Genomic DNA, 17,862 nt, shown 5'->3' with positions numbered 1-17,862 from the left:
TCTCTTTTATTATACCACTTGTTCTACACTTTCCTTTATTTCCATTTCTCTTGTCAATGTTTACTTTGCTTTGTAATTTTGGATTTCTAGTTGTTTAATTTGATGTTTGATGGCTTTTACATGTTTATTTGAGTTGCTTTTATTGGTTTTGATCATTTATGGTTCATAGATTTTACCATTTTCCCAATTTTTCCATGTTTTGTGAATATGCATGCTAGGTGTTTGATGAAATGTTAACCCTAGTTATGGGGTAGATTTCCATCCCTTGGCTTGGGGAAAATGAGTTTATAGATTATTAGTGCTATAATGTCCAACATTTAATGATAATTCTTGGGTTGTTAATTGTTATTGTTTCCACTAACGCTAGCTTTTTACAAAGGTAATTAGTAAGTTAGCTAGGATTTGTGGATTAATAACAATTATGCTCACTTGACTTATCCTTCGATGTTAAGGGTTGACTTAGTGAGATTAATCCATCATAATTATCATAGTTGTGGTTATGGCAAGGAAGGGATTCCATAGCTCATCCCAAGTCAAGGTTTCATTTATGTTTTAAAACATTTGTATCACTTTATAATCTTACTTGTTTATATTGCATACCTAGTTCTTTTATTCCTTTATTGCTTTATTAATTTCAATTTTGAATCGTTCTTTAATTCCTTTATTTTGCTTGCTCTCAATCATTGAAAAACCCCTTGTTTTCCACAACCAAAATTGTGCACTTATTGTCACTAGTTCCTAGGGAGAACGACCCGGGAGACTAAATACTCTCGGTTTACATTTGCTTTGAATTGTGACATTATCTTGAATTGAATTTGATATTGGTCAATTGTTGGGCTTGGAACTATACTTACAATGCCAATCTTATTTTGAGATAAATTCTGAACCTGCTTTAGGCTAACATCAAATTTTGGTGTCGTTGTCAGGGAACTAGCGTCATGAGTGCTATATTTTGGTTGTTGTAAATATGTCCATAGTGTGAATAGATACTTTTTGGTTGTTTGTTTGCTTTTGTTGGTAATTAGGATTTGGTTTATTTTGTTAATTGATGTCTTTAGCTTTTATTTTTAATCTTCTCTATGAGTTATCACCTTCTTGGTTTGGAGTTTAGTTGTGATCATTTTGTAGGGTGTGATAACTTCAATTTTGGATTGCATCATGGGATTGGAGCATCAATTTCGGGAGGAGCAACCTCCTCCATATTACAATGAACAATACTTTCCCCAATATGCATACCCAAACCAAGAATAAGGTGGATTCCACTATGACTATACCACTCCACCACAATATTCCTATGACTCATACCCCAACATAATCCTCAATCACTACATTTCCAAACACCACACCACTACTACCGTACACCTTCTTACATACCACCTCTAAACACTTACCAACACAACTCACCTCCCACATACACAACCTTTCTCCCAAATTATGAACCCCGTTCTTCACCCCAATGTGAAGCTTTCCCACCCTTGACCCAAGACCTTCAAGCTTTTCTCCAAGAACAAGAAGGATTCCAAAGGACACAAGGGCACTCATGGCTACCATAGGCGAAGTGGTGAACCGCTTAGTCCTCCTACGCTCATCCGATCAAGGCACTTCTCTTGAAGAATGTGAAGAATCTACTAAAGAGTGTGGTGAAGAGGAGAGCATGGAGCCACAAGGGAAAGAGGAAGAGTTAGAGCATGAACAAGAGGGAAAAAGTGAAGCATTGGAATTAGAGGAGAGAAAGAGAGAATTGAGGGAGATTAATCAAGATGAGGATTCCATCATTGATGATTTTTTGTCCTCCTTGGTCAATCCCTTTAATGATCCTATTAAGCCTCTTCCCATTGAGTTTGAGAGAGACATGGAGGTTGACTTCTCACAACCTCCTTGTTATGACTTGAGTGATGGTGAAGAGGAAGTTGGCGAGGAAGCAATTCCATTCCAAGAACATATTGAGTGGGTGGCAATTTCACCTATGAGCTTCATTGGCCCCCACCAATATGCTATCTTGGAAATGGACTACCAACTCAAGGTCCTTCTTGGGTTGGTACATGGTGGACAAAGGAGTATTGGTTGCCAAAGGAATCCAAAGCTCTTCAAGAAAACCAATTCAAGAATTGGAAGTCAATCATGGTATGAAGCACATTTGAGTGGTTTTTGGGTTGTTTCAAAGGTCATTTGAAAGCTTGTCCATCCGGCTTGAAGCATAGTGATCAAGAAGAAGGTGACCGGAGGCCTAGAATATGGGATCCCGAAGGAGTCTTAAAGTGCAAACATGGATGGAGATTCAAGGAGGAGTGGAAACACAAGCCACCCTAGCAAGAGTCTTCTCAAAAAGTCCAACTTAGGACTATAAACCAAAGTGCTAGGTGGGAGACATCTCACCATGGTAACATCTTTCTTACCCTTTCTCTTTGCTTATAGTCCTAGTTTCTTGCATGTTTGCTTGCCTTAATTAGCTTAGGATTATTTTAAATTTGAGTTTAGATAGGTTGAATTGTATATGGATCATGGTTTGTGATGTTTTGAATGTTTGGGGTTGAAAAATGTGTTGAGATAATGGAGGGCCCTAGAATTTGAAGAAAAATTTTTGGAAAACAGGGCATCTGTGCGTGCGCACACACCTGTGCATGCGCACAAACCTCCTTGTTCCACGTCCTGTGCATGCGCACTGCTCTGTGCGTACGCACGCGTCCCCCTTCTTGCGCTCTTTGTGCGACCACACAGACGCGTGCATCCGGACACCAACCCGCATCCCCTCTGGTGGGAGCGATGGCACAGCTTTTGCGCGGGGACACCCTCACCCCTTTTTGCTTATGTACGCGCGCACGGTGGTTTGTGCACTTGCACACATGATCCTTCATCTACAAAAAAAAAGTGTTTTGTGTGTGCACACCCGCTTGTGCGTACGCACACGTCTTGTTTTCCTCTCTGTCCAAAGCGTTTGCACACTCTGTGCAGATGCACCCCCTTCCCTTTCTCACTTAGTGTGCGTATGCACACATGCCTGTGCGTGCGCACAAGTGCTATTTTGGGCAAAATTTGTTTTTCTCTTCCAATTAAGCCCTAAAACACTCCCACCCCCCATTCCTTTCATTTTCTCGCTTTTTGCCCTCTTTTCAACTTGTTTTACTTAGTCTTCATTGCATCTCATTTTCGTTTTAGTTATTATATTAGCTTTACTCTAGTTGTTACTAAGTAAGTTGCAAGTGTTTGTTTGTTAGCAATAGGGTTGCCTCTTGATCAAATACAATGCACTTATACTTTGCTTTAACATGCAAGTACCTAGTGGATTTGAATACTCATGTTTTGATTATACCACTAGGACAAATTATATAAGTGCATTGAATTAAGTGATTTGAGTTGAAATTACTTGTTCATCATGATCTTCATATTAAATTCATCACGTGTCCGATACTTGTTCATTGTTAATGCTTTGCATTTGTTTGAGTGACTTAACTTGATTCTTATCAAGCTTATCACTTTTTGTAACAAGTGTTTTTACCGTGTGACTGTTTTCTTATGTTTCATGATGAATAAGTGGTTTTCTTTTCATGAATAGATTGGTTGTTGTTTATTGTGCTATTTTATACCAATATACGCTTTCACTTGCACAATTTCAATATCCAATACCTCATACACTCAATTCACTTTTGTGATAACCTAGGTTGCTTGTGCCTTAAGTTTTGCTCATTCTCCACTTGCAACCTAGGTTACCTAATGGAGGGACATATGCTAATTCTTTTGATTGTGTGATCCCCATTTGCTCGGCCAATGTGTGTTGTTCTAAACCGTGCACACTTAGAACACACACATTGTCATACCACACACATCTCACTTTTCCTCAATTGTGTTTATTTGTTTACTCAGCAACTAGAACCCCCTAAGCCCACCAGCTGAAGGTGGAGCTTCATAGCTCCTCACCACCGGATTGTGTTCGTGCATGGAGGACCGTGCAAAGCTTAAGTGTGGAGGAGGATTCGCCATTTTGGGGAGTAAACTTCTTTTCCCAAATACTTTGTACTTTATTTTTTGTTGTTTTCTTTTATTATGTTTCTTGTAGATATTTGTTAGTATTTTTTACTATTGCATCTTTACTCTAGTTAATATATATATATATATATATATATATATATATATATATATATATATATATTGCATTTGCATGGTATATATTTATATATAGAAGTTGTGATTGGATGATGTGAATAGCATAGTGCTTAGTTCAATTATGTCCTAATTGTTCATGTTAATTTTTGCTTGTTGAAAATTAGGAGAGAACTAGAAAAAAATTTGAAAATTGCATCCATCACATACATACATACATATAGGAAATAGTTTTGGTGAAAAGAATTTTCAAGAATTTTGTTTCAAGGGCATTCTATTGAATTGATTTGGAAAATTGTTTTTAAAACTTGCTTGAATAATTTTTGTGGAACATAGAAGAGAGATAGAACAAAATACCTTGTGAGTCTTTGAGCTTTAACGAGTGGTTACACATTTTAACCACTATTTTTGTTCATTGTGTGCTATGTTCCTTTTATGATTGTAATCTTGGTTTTTCTTGATTCTTTATTTCCAATATTTGATGTTGTGATTGCATTTAGCATGATTTAGGCCTTTTTTGAATTAAACTCACTCACCCATATAGACTTACCCTTGCATCTACCTTTGTTAACCCCCTTTTGAGCCTCTTAATCCCCTTTGTTCTAATTGTAAGAACATCACAACCCTAAGCGTAAAACCATGGAATGACCTTGAATTGCATCTTTGATTAGCTTAGGTTGAAGTATGTGTGTCAATCACACATCAATTCAAAAGGTAATCCCAGCTAGGTGGTGCTATAATAGGTGCAGAGGAAAGTCTATTCTTAAGCTCATCAAAGTCTTGCATGCACTCTCTATCAAAATTAAAAGGTACATTAGAGACAAGCAATTTGCTTAAAGGTTTAGCAATTTTTGAAAAATCTCTATTGAACCTCCTATAGAAACCAGCATGTCCTAGAAAACTTCTAATTGCTTTGACATTGCAAGGTGGGGGCAATTTTTTAATTACTTCCACCTTGGCCTTGTCCACCTCTATGCCTTTCTTAGAGATTTTGTGACCAAGAACCACCCCTTCTATGACCATAAAGTCCCAGTTTAAAACTAGGTTGGTTTCTTGGCATCCCTTTAGCACCAAGGCAAGGTGGTGCAAGCACTTAGAGTATGAATCACCAAACACAGAAAAATCATCCATGAAGACTTCAATAAATTTTTGAATCATGTCAGAAAATATGGAGAGCATGCACCATTGGAATGTTGTAGATGCATTGCACAATCCAAAGGGCATTCTCCTCTAAGCAAAGACACCATAGGGACAGATAAAGGAAGTCTTCTCTTGGTCTTTGGGGTCTACAACAATTTGATTGTAGCCAGAGTAACCATCCAAGAAGTAGTAATATTCATGTCCCGCAAGTCTTTCTAGCATCTGGTCCATGAAAGGTAACGGGAAGTTGTCCTTCCGGGTGGCTTCATTAAGCTTCCTATAGTCTATGCACATGCACCATCCAATCACTGTTCTTGTTGGCAGCAATTCATTCCTTTCATTTGGTACAACAGTGACTCCCCCCTTTCTAGGAACTACTCGGTAGGTGTCATTGTCACTCAAGTAAGCATACTTCAACAAGCTTGGAGGCAGAGTCTTCAACTCCAACCTTGGTGTCTCCACTTCCATTTTGCTTGTCTTGTCCATCATGATTGAGTCTTCCATGATTTCTTGTGGTAGTTCACCACATGGTACTTGTTGATCTTGCTCCATAATTTTTTCACATTGTTCTTCTTCTAGAACTCCTTAAACTAGGTTTTCCATTGTGTCCACCATCATGCATTCACCAATGGATTCCTTAGGGTAGCTCATTGCCTTGAAGACATTGAAAACCATCTTCTCTTCATGCAGTCTCAAGACTAACTCCCCCTTTTGTACATCAATTATGGCTCCAGCAGTAGCTAAGAATGGTCTTCCCAAGATGATTGATGTGTTAGCCTCTTCCTCCATATCAAGCATAACAAAATCAGCTGGGAAGATAAACTCTCCCACTTTTACCAACAAATCCTCCACCACACTATGAAGGAATTTGAATGTCCTATCTGCCAATTGAAGAGCCATTCTTGTAGGCTTGGCTTCTTCTATCCTCATCCTTTTCATCATGGCCAAGGACATGAGGTTCATGCTGGCTCCTAAATCACATAATGCCTTCTCAATGTTGATATCCCCTATAATGCAGGGAATTTGGAAGCTCACAGGGTCCTTCATCTTTTGGGGAAGCTTTTTTTGTATGATGGTGCTACATTCTTTAATGAGCACCATAGTTTCCTTTTCACCCCAGTTTCACTTCCTTGTCATGAGCTCCTTTAAGAACTTGGCATAGAGTGGCATTTGCTCTAATGCCTCAGTGATAAGCAAATAATTTATACACTTTTTGGCATTATTCTTAGGTAATTTTTAGCATATTTTAGTTACTTTTATTATATTTTTATTAGTTTTATGCAAAAATCACATTTCTGGACTTTACTATGAGTTTGTGTATTTTTCTGTAATTTCAGGTATTTTTTGGTTGAATTTAAGGGACCTGAGCAAATATCTAATTCAGAGGCTGAGAAAGGACTGCAGATGTTGTTGGATTCTGACCCTCCTGCTCTCGAAGTAGATTTTCTGGAACTACAAAAGCACAATTGGCGCGCTCTCAATTGCGTTGGAAAGTAGACATCTTGGACTTTCCAGCAATGTATAATAGTTCATACTTTACCTGAGGTTTGATGGCCCAAATTAACATTCAAACGCCCACCAAAGATCCTTTTCTGGCGTTTAACGCCGGAACTGGCACCAGAACTAGAGTTAAACGCCCAAACTGGAATCCAAGCTGGCGTTTAACTCCAGAAAAGGCCTATGCACGTTTAAAGCTTAATGCTCAGTCCAAGCACACACTAAGTGTGTAACAACCCTAGTTTTTGAAAAACAAATAATTAGTTATTTGTGATTTATTTTAAGAAAATTATTTTGTTAAAGGTGATTAAATAGAGTTTCATGATAATTGAAGTTTAAATTAATTAGAATTTTTATATAAATTTTATTAGATGTTTGGTATAATTGAAGATATAATTTTGGTAACTTTAAAATAAGAAAAGCATTGTATAATTTAATTTAAATAAATTCTATTTTGAATAAATTATGTTATTAATTTGAACTCTTATAAATTAATTTATTAGAAATGATTAGATTAATTTTTATGTACAATTTTTATTTATGTACAATTTTTATTATAATTGGTTATTTTATAAATTGAAATTAAAGTTTCAGAGATAGAAAACTAATAGAGATTTGTATGATTTAATATAGAAAATTGATATTTGAATTTAAATTGTACTTTACAAAATATAATTAACTTGTTTATTTTATAATGTAAATTGAAAATAATTGATTGAACTTAGCAATATGTTGATAAATAATGTTTCTAAATATTTTTAATAGAGTACATTTGATTTTAAAATTATCCTACCCTCCAACTTTATCAAAATATCTATTCATATCTATCCATATTACTTTATAAAATCCCTAATTTCTAACCCTAATTCCCAAATCAAACTTAGAAACTCTAATTTCCCAAATTGGAAACCCTAAACTTGCAATCAGAAATCCTAACCCTCCCCCACTCTCCTCAGCGCCGTCACCCTCATCACAAGTGTACAGACTCACCCTCTCTCCCTCAGCTTCACCGCGGCACACACATACACTCAGGACACCACACTCATTCAGCCCACACCCCTTCTGTCACACACCCACGCCTAGTGAATGGAGCCGCACCACGCCCAGCCCGCCTCGCCATCGCTGCCATTATTATCGCCGACAAAGAGGACGTCGTCGTCAGCCCCGCGAGATGCCACCCGCGTCACTGCCGTCGAAGCTCCGCGACGCTGCCGCCATTTCGCGAGGAAAGGATGTTCGCAGAGGGAGCCAGGTGAGAAAGGGAGAGACGAGCACAAACCAGATCAGGGGAGAAGGCGCCATGTCCGGTAGCTGTCGTCGCGTCGCCGCCGTCGCCCTCACTGCGCCGCCGTCGCCCTCACTGCGCCGCCGTCGTCCTCGTCACAGAGCCAGCCGCCGCCACTTATAGCAAATTCAGAGAGATGGAACTCGGGAAGAGAGGAGATAGAGAGCTCGGAGGCTGAGCTGGGGTTCAACCACCGTGCCCAGCCGTGCTCGCGTCGTCGGCGCCATTTTCGTCGAAACTGCCGCCGTTTGAGGGGCTATGCTTGGCCGCCGTTGTGCTGCCCTGCTTCACTGTGGCTGAGCTCCGCTACTCCCTGCTCTTTGGGCTTGTGATGCTGACGCGGGAATTACTACAGGAAGAGAAGAACATGAAGAGGAGAAACTGGGATCGTTGTTGTCGCCATCGCTGCTGAAGACCAGCCACCGCGCCGAGCTTTTACCGTCACCATTCTGCCCGGTGTCGCCAGCACTGAAGTCGGCCGCTACCACCGTCGAGCCTTGTTGGAACTGGTGTTGCTTTTGGAGGTTTGGAAGGAAGGCTTGCTCGGATTTGCTTCTGGTCATGGTTCTCGCAGCTGCCGGAGCCTCTGCCACCATCAGAGCTGCCATTGAAGCTATTGATTTGGTTCCAATTCCTCCATTTTTGAGACCGTGAGCTTTGATCCTTGCTTTGCTTCTATCCTATTCCTATGTCTTTCACCTATTCTAACTAAGGAAACCTATATTTTTGTTCAGTGCTGCATCTCTATTTTCCCTGTTTATTGCTAGAACTATCATAGGGGATACTGTTGATGTCATCAGGAAACTGTTAGAGCTGCTGTTGTTGCTGATGCGAGTTAAAACAAAGTTGGAGTCACGTTTAATTTGGTGGATTTCGACTAACTGAGGTAGGGGATTTAACGTTTTTAATTTAGAATGCCTACAAAGTTATTGGATAAGTGCAAATGGTTAATAATAGTTAAGAATTTCTTAATTGACAAGAATGACTTGAAATGTGTTTGAGAATGGTTAGCTATTGTGATTTTACTGAGTTATGATTCAAATTAAATGTGGTTGTGAACGGTGATTAAACTGATGATATTGATTTTGATTTGAGGCTGTAACTATTACCGATTTTCTAATTGTTTGGAATTACTGAGAATCCTGCTATTTGATTATGTTGAGCTGGTTGCCATTGGTTGGTTTGCTTGACGATTGCAAACTGACTGAAATTCTGATCTTTGACGGATTTATATTGAATTGAATGATGTGCTGGTTATTTGATATAGTGTAACGGTAGTGGATTTGTTGGAAATTCTGATCTTATGTAATATTGCTAAATTGGTTGAAATCTGGTTGTGAATTGTAATTTGAATTACTGATTTTTTTTTTGTGTGTGATGAGTTGGCTGAGGCTTTGATCTTGAGTGAGTTATTTTGAATTGTTTGATATTGAATTGGAATTTTAGTATATTGGAATGGCTGTGAAATGGACTTGTGACGGGTTGAAATTAGTTGAAATGGGGCTGTGATTGTGACTGGTTCTGTTGCTGTGAGTTATTGATTAATTGGTAAGATTAATTCTGGCTAAGTTGTGGCTGTATTCTGGTTATTAAGAGTAAGTGCTTGTTGTTTTTAGTTATCTGATGTAACGGAACGGCTGTGATACTGACAGCGATTGATTGGAATTGGCTTTGATGGTTGCTAAAGTTGATTTATAATTAATTAGAATTAAGTTTGAGAACGGTTGAAAGATTGAAGTTTGACTACCAAATCATTCTCTTCAAATTTGACTTTTAAAACTAAATAGTAACTTTGCTAAAGAGTAAATGACATTAAAATAATTAGAATTATGAAAGGGTGATTTTTGGGATTACTAGTTGATTGAGTTTAATTTTGAAAGGATTCCATGATATGTGAAAAGTAAATATGAATTGATGAAATTGGAGTTGGATTGATGGATTAGTTGGAATTGTGGAGTATGATTGATTTGTTAAATATTATGAATTGTGAATGTATGATTGATTGAGAATTATCTGTTTGAAGATTGTTGGAAAAAGGACTGGTGATTTGTGGAGAAAGAGGGACCCGTAAGGGTGGCTAAGTTCGAGTTTTAGGGGAGATGTTGCCGAAATTTTTTAAACTCTGAAGTTTCATTTGAAAAGTTATTTTAGAAGATTTGAACTTGGAAAATTATATTATTTGAGTTTTACTTAGGTAAGAAAAGAATTACATTATTTTGAATTTGAATTACCAAGGTTTATGTTCAAGTTTGAATTATTTATAAAAGAAGTTATGTTTTGAGATTTATTCAATATGAAGAGAGTTACGCTTGGGGTTTGAAATAAAGGATTACTTTTTAGAAGTTTAATGAATATATATAATATTTGAATTTGAATGGTAAAGAGAGACGGTTTTTGAGTCTTTGAGAAGTTAGTAAGCTTGAAAAAGAGTTTTATATGGTTACTTTTAGTAAGAGGGTGATGTTTTGAAAAGTATTTAGCGAATCTAAAATAAATGATTTTCTTGAGTCTTTTGAAAGAAAATTAAACTAGAAAGTGGTTTTAAAGTTAGTTTGAGTTAAGAGGTTGCAAAAATGGAAGTCGTAAGGTTTGTACAACATGATTGAATAAAGAAAGAGAGAGATATTGTATAAAAATATGTAACTGGAGATGAATAATGAGAATGATAACTTACGATGATAATTACATTGATTCTTTTGAGGAAAAGTATTCAGTTTATGAAAATGTTGGCAAGGACGTGGATTTTGTCCCGCTTGCGTATTTATGATTATAAAAGAGAATAAAAAGCAGAGGACCTGTTGAAAGGTTATTTGTTGCTTGAGGCAACCCAAGAGATGTATATATTCATTTGTTGCATTATGGCAACTTTTGAGATATTTGTGTAATGATCTGCTGCATGAAGGCAGTCAGATAGATGGTGGTGCGACCACTGAGAATGCTTTCCTGCGGTACAGATCCATATTTTAATTCTGTAAGGCAGAGGGGTTATTTCCTGCTACAGAGTACCGTGACCACCTATTCCATTTCTGTAGTGGCAGAGGAGTTATTTCCTGTATATAGAAGGTGGTTCGGCATACATCCCTGCAGTGGCAGATGTGCTATTTCCTGCTTGCAGTGGACCCTGTGGTGGCAGAGGGGTTATTTCCTGTAAACAGGGGTATAGCCAACAGGAAAGCCTTACCCAGACAGAAGTTGCTGGGTAACGTCGGGAGCGGGTAGAAACTGACAAATGAGCTCATTACCTGCACTAGTGCTAGACATGCATCATCCTTGTGTGTGCATTTGCATTTGATTGGGTTTGCTCGTTGTACTTCCCTGTGATTGTGCTGTTTGCCTTGCTGTGATTTGTTTGTGTGATGAATTGAGTTTCTTGCTTGTGATAGTAGTTTGTGAAAGGATGAAGATGATTACTATCTGTTGTTATGACTGAGAATCAATTATGTGGCTGAAGGATATTTAATATGACAAGTTTTGCGGTTGAGATCAATTTTGTGTTTAGGAATTTAAAGAAAGTAATTATTTATCTAGGTAAGATTAAAAAGTACTTCAAAGGGTTTGACAAAGATGGTTTATTAAGTAAAGTTAATTATTTGCATGTTAATCATTACTTTTACGGCATTCCCATTCCCTACTGAGAACGTGTGGTTTGTTCTCACCCCAAAATTTTCTACCCTTTCAGTGACACAGGTTTGAAGACACAGTGTGAAGCTGGGGCGATTGCTAGACCTTATTTATGAGTTAAGTCTTTGATTTGAGTTGCTTTCATAGAATTTCCTCGCCCTTGTTACTTTAGTTTTTATTTTACACAGAGGGATAGGATTTGTATTTAAGTTTTATTGGAAATCTTTTGTATGACAGATATTATTATTAGTAATTATGTGATTATTATTACTTGGTGATGTTTGCTATATGATTTTAATTATCAAAAACAAAATTTTCTGGTATTTTTACTAAAACTGGATCGCAATATCGAACTAGAGGTTCAATAGTAAATAGTTAATAAAGGAAAGCAGGTTGGTAACGCCTTACTTTCGGTACGATCATGACGTTCCGGAAGTTGGGTCGTTACAAAGTGGGCCCCAGAAGTGGATTTCTGTACTATCTGCACTTAGTTACTTATTTTCTATAATCCCTAGTAACTAGTTTAGTATAAATAACACTTTTTACTATTGTATTTACATATTTGGATCACTTTTGGAATCCTTTTTTGTGAGTTTTATGCCATTCAGGAGGTTGGCCATTCGGCCATGTCCAGACCTTTTTCTCTTATGTAATTTCCAACGGTGGAGTTTCTACACCTCATAGATTAAGGTGAAGAGCTCTGCTGTTCTTCATGAATTAATGCAAGTACTATTGTTTCTCTTTCAATTCACATTTACTTCTTCTCCAAGATATACTCTCGTACTTGATTCAGTTAAGTCAGAATAAAGGGGTGACCCGTGACAATCACCCACTATCTTCGTTACTCGCTTAGCCAAGATCCGCGTACCTGACAACCACAAGCGGTCTACATGATGTTCAATGTAGTCATTGGACGACAGCTGGAGTCATAGTTATCAAACCCGGACCGGACTGGCCGGTTCAACCGGAAAACCGGTGAATCGGACCTTAAACCGGTCCGGGTGTCTCTCCTAACCGTTTCTGCAATTGGCCCGCAGAAAACCGGTTTGACTCGCCTAAAACCGGTCGAATCGATTCGAACCGGACATCTTTGACCGGCGGGTCAATGTCCGCACCTCCATGATGTACAAGCGGTGCCATGGATCATGGTAAGAGACACCCTTTCAGTTTAAATTCAAAAATTAATGCTGTGTGTGGTTCGAACCTGGGGCTTTCAAGATAAAGGAGGGTGAATCTTCCGCCAGGACAACTTGTCCTTTATTAGTTATAGGGTAAATAATTATATATATTATAAAAGCAAAACCAAGCACGTATTAAGTTATCATACTAGGGACTAAATATTATATATATTATATTAAAAGGAATTATATTTAAATTAAAACAATATAATTTAAAAATATAAAATATTTTTTTTATTTTTCCATAATAATATTGTATTTGTTTATTTTATAGTTAATTTTGATATACTAACAGTATAAGATATTTTATATAATTATCAATCACCTTTGTTCTTTTGAATAACTATTTCATGATGTTAATATAAAAAAATAATTATTTTTGTTGATATAGCGTTACATAATTAAATATAATGTATCAACATTTTAATTTTATTATAATTGTATATATTTATTTAATTATTACCGGGTTAAACGGTTTGACCAGTAACCTACCGGTTGAACCATTAACCCAGTGACCCAGTAACTTAGCCGGGTCGATTACCGGTTCGGTCCTGATAACTATGGCTAGAGTATAATCTCTTAGGTCTCTAATCCACGGACCGAGTCTTTGAGATTAGAACCTTCATGGTATAAGCTAGAACCAATTGGCAGCATTTTTGAGATCCGGAAAGTCTAAACCTTGTCTGTGGTATTCCGAGTAGGATCTGGGATGGGATGACTGTGACGAGCTTCAAACTCACGACTGTTGGGTGCAGTGACAGTGTGTAAAAGGATAGAGAGATCCTATTCCGACATAAGTGAGAACCGATAGATGATTAGCCGTGCGGTAACTGTGCCTGGTATTTTTCATCCGAGACGAGAAATCTGACAGTTGATTAGCCGTACAGAAACCGTAGCCTAGACCATTTTCACTGAGAGGACGGATGGTAGCCATTGACAATGGTGATCCACCAACATACAGCTTGCCATGGAAGGGAGCACGCATGATTAGATGAAGACAATAGGAAAAAAGAGGTTCAGAAGCAACAAAGCACCTCCAAACGCTTATCTGAAATTCCCACCAATGAATTACATAAGTATCTTTATTTTAATTTACGTTTTATTTATCTTTTAATTATCAAAGCTCATAACCAATTGAATCCACCTGACTAAGATTTACAAGATGACCATAGCTTGCTTTAAGCCGGCAATCTCCATGGGATCGACCCTTACTCGCGTAAGGTTTTATTACTTGGACGACCCAGTGCACCTGCTGGTTAGTTGTACCAGAGTTGTGAAAAGTGTGATCACAATTCCGTGCACCAAGTTTTTGGCGCCGTTGTCGGGGATTGTTCGAGTTTGAACAACTGACGGTTCATCTTATTACTTAGATTGGGTAATTTTATTTTATGTTTAAGCTTTTTATCTTTATTTTCGAAAAAAAAAAGTTTTCGAAAAGTGTTCTTCAGAATTTTTAAGAATGAATTCTAGAGCTTCATGAGATATGTTGAAGCCTGGCTGGCTGTTAAGCCATGTCTAATCTTTTGGACTGAGGTTTCCACTTTCTATTGTAGAAAGGACATGTCTGTATTTGTTATGCTAAAGCTTGGCTGGCCATTTGGCCATGTCTAATTCTTTTGGACCGAAGCTTTAGACTAACATTGCATGAATCCAAGAATTCTCATTAAAAATTTTAAATTTCTTTATTTTCTTTTTCCAAAATAATTTTGGAAAAAAAATACAAAAAAATTTAATAAAATCATAAAAACCAAAAAAGATTCTTGTGTTTCTTGTTTGAGTCTAGCGTCAAATTCTAAGTTTGGTGTCAACTGTATGTTTTTAATTTTTCTTAGATTTTTGAAATTCATGCATGGTGTTCTTCTTTGATCTTTAAGTTGTTCTTGATAATTTTCCTTGTTTGATCTTTAAATTTTCTTGTTTTGTGTCTTTTCTTGTTTCTCTTATGCATTTTTGAATTGTTAGTGTCCCTAGTACAAAAGTTCTCAAGTTTGGTGTCTTGCATGTCTTTCTTTTCTTAAAAATTTTTAAAAATATGTTCTTGACGTTCATCATGATCTTCAAAGTATTCTTGGTGTTCATCTTGACATTCAAAATGATCTTGCATGCATTATTTGTTTTGATCTTAAAAATTTTATGTTTTGTTTTATTTTGTTGTTTTTCTCTCCCCTCATTAAAAATTCAAAAGTCAAAACAGAGGAATCACAGAGAAAAAGAGCTCACTGGCATTAAAACGCCAGTAACGAGGCATTTTGGGCGTTAAACGCCAGAATGGCTATCATTCTGGGTGTTTAACACCAGTAAAGGTATCATTCTAGGCGTTAAACGACAGAATGGACAGCATTCTGGGCGTTTAACGCAAGAAATGGCAGCATTCTGGGTATTTAGAAAAATGCCCAGTAAAGAAGGATTCCTGGCGTTTAACGCCAGCCAGGGTATCTGGCTGGGCGTTAAACGCCCAAAGAGGAAGTCAAGTGGGCGTTAAACGCCAGAATGGATAGCATTCTGGGCATTTAATGCCAGGATGACACAAGGGAGGTAATTTTGTTTCCAATTCGATTTTTTTTCAAATTTTCATGTTTTAATTCATAATTTTGAATGGCTATCTTTTTCATCCCTTTTAAATTTTAAAATCTTATCTTTTTCATATCATCTTTCATCAATCATATCTTTCTATCTTATCTTTTTCATTTTTCTTTTAATGTTTTCGAAAATCTTAAAACTAATCTTTCAAAAATCCTTTTTCTTAATTTTATTTCATATTTTCGAAAATCCTTGCTAACAATTAATGTTTTGTATTCAAAAATTTCAAGTTTGTTACTTTCGTGTTAAGAAATGTTCGATCTTTAAGTTCTAGAATAATATCTTTTAGTTTCTTGTTAGTCAAGTCATCAACCTTATTTTTTTCAAATCTTTTTAATTTCTTTTTCAATTCTTTTTCAAAATAAATTTCAATCATATCTTTTTAAAATTTTAATTTCAAAATCTTTTTCTAACTTCTTATCTTTTCAAAATTTATTTTCAAATCTTTTATAACTAGCTACTTGACTTGTTTGTTTTAATTTTAAAAAGTTTACTACTTTTGATCTTTTTCAAAACCACCGAACTACTTTTCCACTTCTAATTTTCGAAAATCACTAACCATTTTCTTCAAAAATCTTTTTAATTAACTAATTGTTTTAAATTCTAATTTTATTTTATTTCTTTTAATATTTTCGAAACTAACTTAATTAATTAAATAAAAATAAAAATATTTTTCTTTTCCCTCTTCTTAAAATTCGAATACTCTATCTTTCATCTCTTTCTGTTTATTTTATTTAATTGCTAACACTTCTCTTCTACTCATAATTTGAACCACTCTCTCTTCTCTCTATTCGAATTACTCATCTCCTCTCTTTTCTCATTCTTCTATTTTTTTATTCTTATACTCACATAAAGGAATCTCTATACTGTGACATAGAGGATTCCACTACTCCCTTTGTTCTCTTCTTTTTCATATGAGTAGGAACAAGGATAAAGACATTCTTGTTGAAGCTGATTCTGAACTTGAAAGGACTCTGAAGAGGAAGCTAAGAGAAGCTAAAGCACAACACTCCAGAGAGGACCTTACAGAAAATTTCGAAAAAGAAGCAGACATGGCAGCCGAATCCAAAAACAATGGTGGAGCTGCAAGGAAGATGCTTGGTGACTTTACTGTACCAACTTCCAACTTCTATGTAAGAAGCATCTCAATTCCTACAATTGGAGCAAACAACTTTGAGCTTAAGCCTCAATTAGTTTCTCTAATACAGCAGAATTGCAAGTTTCATGGACTTTCATTGGAAGATCCTCATCAGTTCTTAGCTGAATTCTTGTAAATCTATGACACTGTTAAGACCAATGGGGTTGATCCCGAGGTCTACAGACTTATGCTTTTCCCTTTTGCTGTAAGAGACAATGTTAGGATATGGTTGGACTCACAACCTAAAGAAAGCCTGAACTCTTGGGAAAAGTTGGTCAATGCTTTCTTGGTCAAATTCTTTCCACCTCAAAAGATAAGCAAGCTTAGAGTGGAAGTCCAAACCTTCAGACAGAAGGAAGGTAAATCCCTCTATGAAGCTTGGGAAAGATACAAGCAATTGATCAGAAGGTATCCTTCTGACATGCTTTCAAAATGGAGCATCTTATGTATATTCTATGATGGTCTGTCTAAATTGTCCAAAATGTCATTGGACTACTCTGCTGGTGGATCTCTTCATCTAAAGAAAACCCCTGCAGAAGCCCAGGAACTCATTGAGATGGTTGCAAATGAAATAACCAATTCATGTACACTTCTGAGAGAAATCCTGTGAATAATGGGGTGACTCAGAAGAAAGGAGTTCTTGAGATTGATACTCTGAATGCCATATTGGATCAGAATAAAATATTGATTCAGCAAGTCAATATAATTTCTCAGAGTCTGACTGGATTGCAAGCTAAAGACGCCTCCTCTGAAGGAGAAGCTTATGACCCTGAGAATCCTGCAATGGAAGAGGTGAATTACATGGGAGAATCCTATGGAAACACCTATAATCCTTCATGGAGGAACCATCCAAATTTTTCATGGAAGGATCAACAGAAGCCTCAACAAGGTTTCAATAATAATAATGGTGGGAGAAATAGGTTTGGCAATAGCAAACCTTTTCCATCATCTTCTTAGTAACAGACAGAGAATTCTGAGCAGAGCCTCTCTAGCTTAGCAAACATAGTCTCTGATCTATCTAAGACCACCCTCAGTTTCATGATTGAGGCACGGTCCTCCATAAGAAAATTTGAGGCACAAGTGGGTCAGCTGAGTAAATGAATTATTGAAACTCATCCTAGTACTCTACCAAGCAATAAAGAAGAGAATCCAAAAAGAGAGTGTAAGGCCATTAATACAACCAAAATGGCCGAACTTATAGAAGAGGAGGAGGACGTGATTCATAGTAAGGAAAACCTGATGGGACATCCACTAGACTGCAAGGAGTCCCCTATTGAGGAACCATAGGAATCTGAGGCTCATCTAGAGACCATAAAGATTTCACT

The 17,862-nt window shown here is 36.9% G+C and overlaps 1 long non-coding RNA gene across 1 annotated transcript; it reads left to right on the top strand.

Annotated features, from left to right (window-relative positions):
* The first annotated feature begins 7,625 nt into the window (after positions 1-7,625).
* On the top strand, positions 7,626-12,875 carry LOC130932804 (uncharacterized). The gene is made up of 3 exons (XR_009067532.1): positions 7,626-8,670; positions 8,755-8,906; positions 11,700-12,875. It is a non-coding gene; the product is annotated as an uncharacterized LOC130932804 (long non-coding RNA).
* The last annotated feature ends 4,987 nt before the right edge of the window (positions 12,876-17,862 follow it).

Source organism: Arachis stenosperma, chromosome 6 (assembly GCF_014773155.1).
Source record: "Arachis stenosperma cultivar V10309 chromosome 6, arast.V10309.gnm1.PFL2, whole genome shotgun sequence".
Lineage (NCBI taxonomy): Eukaryota > Viridiplantae > Streptophyta > Magnoliopsida > Fabales > Fabaceae > Arachis > Arachis stenosperma.
The sequence above is the reverse complement of the archived record's forward strand: the minus strand, read 5'-3'. Positions and strand labels throughout refer to the sequence as shown.